Below are 6,983 nucleotides of genomic sequence, written 5' to 3'. Positions count from 1 at the left end.
GATATAGCGGTGTTATGGTGGGTGTATATTAGTGTGATATAACGGTGTTATGGTGGGGTATATTAGTGTGATATAGCGGTGTTATGGTGGGTGTATATTGGTGTGATATAGCGGTGTTATGGTGGGTGTATATTAGTGTGATATAGCGGTGTTATGGTAGGGTATATTAGTGTGATATAGCGGTGTTATGGTGGGTGTATATTAGTGTGATATAACGGTGTTATGGTGGGGTATATTAGTGTGATATAGCGGTGTTATGGTGGGTGTATATTGGTGTGATATAGCGGTGTTATGGTGGGTGTATATTAGTGTGATATAGCGGTGTTATGGTGGGGTATATTAGTGTGATATATCGGTGTTATGGTGGGTGTATATTGGTGTGATATAGCGGTGTTATGGTGGGTGTATATTAGTGTGATATAGCGGTGTTATGGTGGGGTATATTAGTGTGATATAGCGGTGTTATAGTGGGGTATATTAGTGTGATATAGCGGTGTTATGGTGGGGTATATTAGTGTGATATAGCGGTGTTATGGTGGGTGTATATTGGTGTGATATAGCGGTGTTATGGTGGGGTATATTAGTGTGATATAGCGGTGTTATGGTGGGGTATATTAGTGTGATATAGCGGTGTTATGGTGGGGTATATTAGTGTGATATAGCGGTGTTATGGTGGGTGTATATTGGTGTGATATAGCGGTGTTATGGTGGGGTATATTAGTGTGATATAGCGGTGTTATGGTGGGTGTATATTAGTGTGATATAGCGGTGTTATGGTGGGGTATGTTAGTGCGATATAACGGTTTTAATGTGGGGTATATTAGAGTAATATAACGGTGTTATGGTGGGTGTATATTGGTGTGATAAAGCGGTGTTATGGTGGGTGTATATTAGTGTGATATAGCGGTGTTATGGTGGGTGTATATTGGTGTGATAAAGCGGTGTTATGGTGGTGTATATTGGTGTGATATAGCGGTGTTATGGTGGGGTATATAAGTGTGATATAGCGGTGTTATGGTGGGGTATATTAGTGTGATATAACGGTTTTAATGTGGGGTATATTAGTGTGATATAGCGGTGTTATGGTGGGTGTATATTAGTGTGATATATCGGTGTTATGGTGGGTGTATATTAGTGTGATATAGCGGTGTTATGGTGGGTGTATATTAGTGTGATATAACGGTGTTATGGTGGGGTATATTAGTGTGATATATCGGTGTTATGGTGGGTGTATATTAGTGTGATATAGCGGTGTTATGGTGGGTGTATATTAGTGTGATATAACGGTGTTATGGTGGGGTATATTAGTGTGATATAGCGGTGTTATTGTTGGTGTATATTAGTGTGATATAACGGTGTTATGGAGGGTGTAGATTAGTGTGATATAATTCAATGTGCCAAAAAGTCGAGAATTGCGGAAAATATGAAGGAATCTTACAATTGTAAAGAGTCATTCGCTACTGTTAAGTTAAATGTTGATGGAAAAACTATTTCTGAGAGGGCAGATGGTAACGCACGTAACCTTTTTTCACTGTAATGCTTTATATGGGTTAACATTGCGATGACATTTTATCAAAAGTAGATAGTTTTGTTATTGACAATCCATGTTATTAAAAATTTCAAACTAGATTTTGTTTTTGCTAAAATCAAGCAAATGACCGATGGAAAAGCTGCTGGTTTAGACGGTATTTATGTAAAAATGATGAAATTAGCTGGTGATATTATGCCATTTTTAGCCTTTCTGTCAAATCAAAGGCAGTTTCTTCCCGGTGAGTTGAAAAGGGCCATCGTTACCCTTATTTTTAAAGCGCGTGATCCTACCGTAGTCGATAGCTATAGACCTATCTCTGCGTTATGTGTTCTCAGATTTAGAAATACAAGGTCATCATTTTCTCATGGTTTGTATTTCCACAGCTAGATCTACTTATCTTACTACCGATGAAGGGAAGGTGTGAACGTTTCAAGTACTGTAGTACTGAACAAAGTATTGATAGTATTGTGGGGGGAATTCCTTAAATTTATGCAACAAGCTCTCTGATTGGCAGAGCCAAGTCTAGATCGATTGTAGGTGGAGCCAGGTGAAAAAATACTGTGCAGACATCGGCATTTTACAAACACTCGACTGTCGCGATAGGTTAATTGGAAGAGTCCAAGTCACAGGTGGCTTCAGATCAGACCTAATTGGGTTGTCCCATTTTTTTCGTTCTACACCCAATGGTACCTTGCTTTTCCATCGATGGTACAACGAGAAAACGAAAGTTACTCAGTACTAAACTAATTTACGTACAAAATATATATCAACAGGTTAGACCACTGGGACCGGAGAATTCATAACATCTTAACAGTGAATATAGTCATATAGTCATTCTGTACTAGTTTTATTCATATATTTATTTTTTTGAAAGGGGGGGGGGGGAGAGAGGTTGGCTCAAAATATTTCGGTTTAAGCCCAAGCTCTATTATATGTAACAAAGAATTACGAATTACCTGGGACCTCCTGATATATGCCGATAATTCATACTGCATTAAAAGATAAAGGAATTCTGTGGTCCCATATATTTTTTATTTTATTTTTGATCTTTCCATCGAAAATTATACATATCCGCAACATGTGAAAAAACTTTGAAGTTGGTTGGGCGGAATATCTAGAGCATTTACTACTGCAAGTTCCAGAAATTCTGACACAAGTCGGGTATTTGCCCGAAGCCTCTGTCTCATGACATTGAATACATATTCAGTTACGTTGTATTCCGGGGAATAAGGCGGCTGAAAAACCAGGGACACGCCATATTCTTTCAGCATATTTCTTAAAATGCGCTCTCCCTGTCTATGGTGATGGAATCCACAATTATCTATCACAACCACATCGCCTTGTACAAAAACAGGATTCCCCATATCGTTCGTATCGGACATAATTTCGTCGAAGAAAATTTTGCGTACTGTTGCCGTCGTCGGACATGTTTCCAGCGATTACTTAGTAATTGTTATGTAACTGATAGTGTACAATAACTCCGCCTACCGGAACAAATTGGGTGTCAGATCAACTATTCAGGTTGTCTAAACTCCGCCCCCGACCAATCACAGAGGTCGTTGTATACTTGACTCGATTATTTGAATACTTCAATACAATAGTATCAATACTTTGTTCAATACTATAGTAAGTGTGTCGTTCACACCTTCCCTTCATCGGTAGTAAACTGTCATCTATGTACACATATTCTGTTTTACTGAATGATCGAATGCAATTATTTAATGCTTGTAATGCCGCAGCTTTTTAAGGAAATACTTGAGGATTTTTTTAAAGCAATAGTTTGATACTGGTATGCAGTATGTATAGTGATATATATGTCTTGTCGGTGTACTTAATCTATCCATTATACTCGCATATCTTTTATGTCTTTAGTGTACCGCCGATGTCTTTGTACCGCTCCCCTTTATATATATCGGGTGGTTAGGTGGCACACTCTCCTTCCACCAAGACATCTGGGTTTCGTTTCCCCAAAGGAAAGCGTAAAGGGTCACCTGCTGGACTACGTGGGTCTAACAAGCGTGATTAGTATAAGTCGTAAACTTGTTTCGCAGTTGTTGTCAAATAAAGTTAACATCTTACATCTGTAGACTTCGTCTAAACATGTAATCCTGGATAAATGTTCGTTAAAAAATATATTTATCATTATAATTTTATTTTCTGGTACGATAACTCATTATTGAAATTTTGCCAGATAATGTACATATTTCATTAAACGACCCTCTCACAACTGTCGAGACATTAAACAAAACAGTTAACTCTGCTGTTAATACAGTGACATACTCACCGTGATTATTTCTCAAAGGTGCTAAATCATGCATATACGTATGGGGGTTCCGTGTCGTCACATATAATCTGATAAGGTACAGTTCATTGCTGAATTTTTTATGCACAAAGCGTACCTGGAACTCTTCACAACCGCGTGGAACCTGACACACAATTGTAAAATGGCGAAGCTGGTGTTCCCAACCAAAGTGAATTACTCCTGATTTGTATACCTGTATACTGTCGCGGCACACTGTACTCGTGTGTCGGGATAGATTAAAGACATTTTGTTTTCTGTTCAGTGCATCAGTTTCCATTCTTTAAGAAACAAAACACAGTACACCAAGTCATCAAATGAAATACTGGTTTCACTCTTCAATGGAATATTGGATTTCTGAAGAACACTTGCTGGTTGTTGCATGTAGTTCGTGTGTTCCGGTGATTTCCAATGAACAATGTTTACATCTTGCGATCTGGTACATTTGCACTAAAGAAAATACTTGTTTTCTGTCAAAAGGATGATGTAACTGGATTCAATTTTACATTCACTAAAATCTCGCTTTTTAACATGTACATGCTTAATTTCCATTATGTGAACACGATCACCGGACATTCACAAAGTTATCTGATAAAGTTTCCGCCAGTTACATAGAGTAGTTATGTAAACAACAATTGAGGCCATTTTATGTCCAGATCGGCTGGTAGTGGTCTGAAATGCGAGTTTTCATAGCTCTGTTTTAAAATACACAACAGTTCAGCTTCGCTGACAAAGCTCAACCAGGAAGTAAATACACGCGAATGTGTAACAACTACGCGTTATGTACATCGCACGGACAATAGTGTGTTACCTTGTTAAGATGTTAGGCAATTTTTTAAACTTCACGCTCATGGAGTCAGTATGATGTAAAAGGTATTAATGTGATTTTAAAACTTCATTATTCATATCCATACGCCTTGCAGCAATACCTGGTGAAAACCCGCAGCCTTTGATATGAAAGTGTAAGTGACAAACAGATCCTCCTTGATATGTTGGAGACATGGAAGAATGTCATTTCAATGTTCAAGGTATTATCAGGATTATAAAAGGTAACATATTAAGGAGTAATCATGTCATTGAATTAATAATTTGTTTCGCATTTTCTTGTACATTTCCCGGCTTTAATCGTAAAATCACTGGCTACACACACCACTTTCCGGACGCACATGTTCTATATTTAGACAGGTGACTCCAAAAGCACGTTTTCAGATCAACAAGGCGATGAAGTATATTCTCCGGTAAAGCGCCATACCTCTTTATTACTGTCAGTCAATTGGTGAAGAAAACTACATATATAACAGCCCGCGACGAAGAAAATCCCAAGCTTTGTGTGTCCTAAGTAACGGACTGTTGTGGCGCTACCATGTTCAGGTCTTTATATATATATATATATTCACAAAGTTATCTGATGAAGTTTTGATGTCCAGATCGGCTGGTAGTGGTCTGAAATGCGAGTTTTCATTGCTCTGTTTTAAAATACACAGCAGTTCAGCTTCGTTGACAAAGCTCAACCAGGAAGTAAATACACGGGTATGTGTAACAACTACGCATTATGTAGATGACACCGACAATAGTGTTGCTTGTCACAGGATATCGTTTTTATCCCAGATCGTTTAGCAATTACCTTGTTAAGATGTTAGGCAAATCTTATAACTTCATAAGTAACTGCCCGCGACGAAGAAAATCCCAAGATTGGTGTGTCCTCAGTACTGCCATTAGACTTTCCACCCTGTGTCACCTAGCTGCCATTAGACTTTCCACCCTGTGTCATCTAGCAGCCATTAGACTTTCCACCCTGTCACCTAGCTGCCATTAGAGTTTCCACCCTGTGTCACCTAGCAGCCATTAGAGTTTCCACCCCGTGTCACCTAGCTGCCATTAGAGTTTCCACCCTGTGTCACCTAGCAGCCATTAGACTTTCCACCCTGTGTCATCTAGCAGCCATTAGACTTTCCACCCTGTCACCTAGCTGCCATTAGAGTTTCCACCCTGTGTCACCTAGCAGCCATTAGAGTTTCCACCCCGTGTCACCTAGCTGCCATTAGAGTTTCCACCCTGTCACCTAGCTGCCATTAGAGTTTCCACCCTGTGTCACCTAGCAGCCATTAGAGTTTCCACCCTGTGTCACCTAGCAGCCATTAGACTTTCCACCATGTGTCACCTAGCTTCCATAAGAGTTTCCACCCCGTGTCACCTAGCTGTCATTAGAGTTTCCACCCTGTGTCACCTAGCAGCCATTAGACTTTCCACCCTGTCACCTAGCTGCCATTAGAGTTTCCACCCTGTGTCACCTAGCATCCATTAGAGTTTCCACCCTGTGTCACCTAGCAGCCATTAGAGTTTCCACCATGTGTCACCTAGCTTCCATAAGAGTTTCCACCCTGTGTCACCTAGCAGCCATTAGAGTTTCCACCCTGTGTCACCTAGCAGCCATTAGATTTTCCACCCTGTGTCACCTAGCTTACATAAGAGTTTCCACCCTGTGTCACCTAGCAGCCATTAGACTTTCCACCCTATGTCACCTAGCTGTCATTAGACTTTCCACCCTATGTCACCTAGCTGCCATTAGAGTGTCCACCCTGTGTCACCTAGCAGCCATTAGACATTCCATCCTGTATCACCTAGCTGCCATTAGACTTTCCACCCTATGTCACCTAGCTGCCATTAGAGTTTCCACCCTGTGTCACCTAGCAGCCATTAGACATTCCATCCTGTATCACCTAGCAGCCATTAGAGTTTCCACCCTGTGTCACCTAGCTGTCATTAGAGTTTCCACCCTATGTCACCTAGCTGCCATTAGAGTTTCCACCCCGTGTCACCTAGCAGCAATTCGACTAAAACAAATCATTCCTAAAGGAGAAATAGGATTTTAACGAATTCACACTATTTCACATATTAGGTCCCTCCCCTCTTGCCCCAGGCAACTGTGGTCTAACTTTATACAAGACTGATTCTGCTTTACCAAAGAATTCTTCAGATCAAATTTGGGCAATATCCATTCTTTCCTACAGAAATTAGGACTTAAAAGAGTTTATTCTTTTTCCCTACTGAGCCCTGTCCCGCCTACCCAAGGGAGCTGTCCTGCCTACCCCAGGGAGCTGTTCGCCTACCCAAGGGAGCTGAGGCCTAATGTTCATACAAAACTGATTGCAA

Source organism: Ylistrum balloti, unplaced genomic scaffold, assembly GCF_031769215.1.
Source record: "Ylistrum balloti isolate Yb309-2 unplaced genomic scaffold, AGI_CSIRO_Ybal_v1 Utg370700, whole genome shotgun sequence".
Classification (NCBI taxonomy): Eukaryota; Metazoa; Mollusca; class Bivalvia; order Pectinida; family Pectinidae; genus Ylistrum; species Ylistrum balloti.
The sequence above is the reverse complement of the archived record's forward strand: the minus strand, read 5'-3'. Positions refer to the sequence as shown.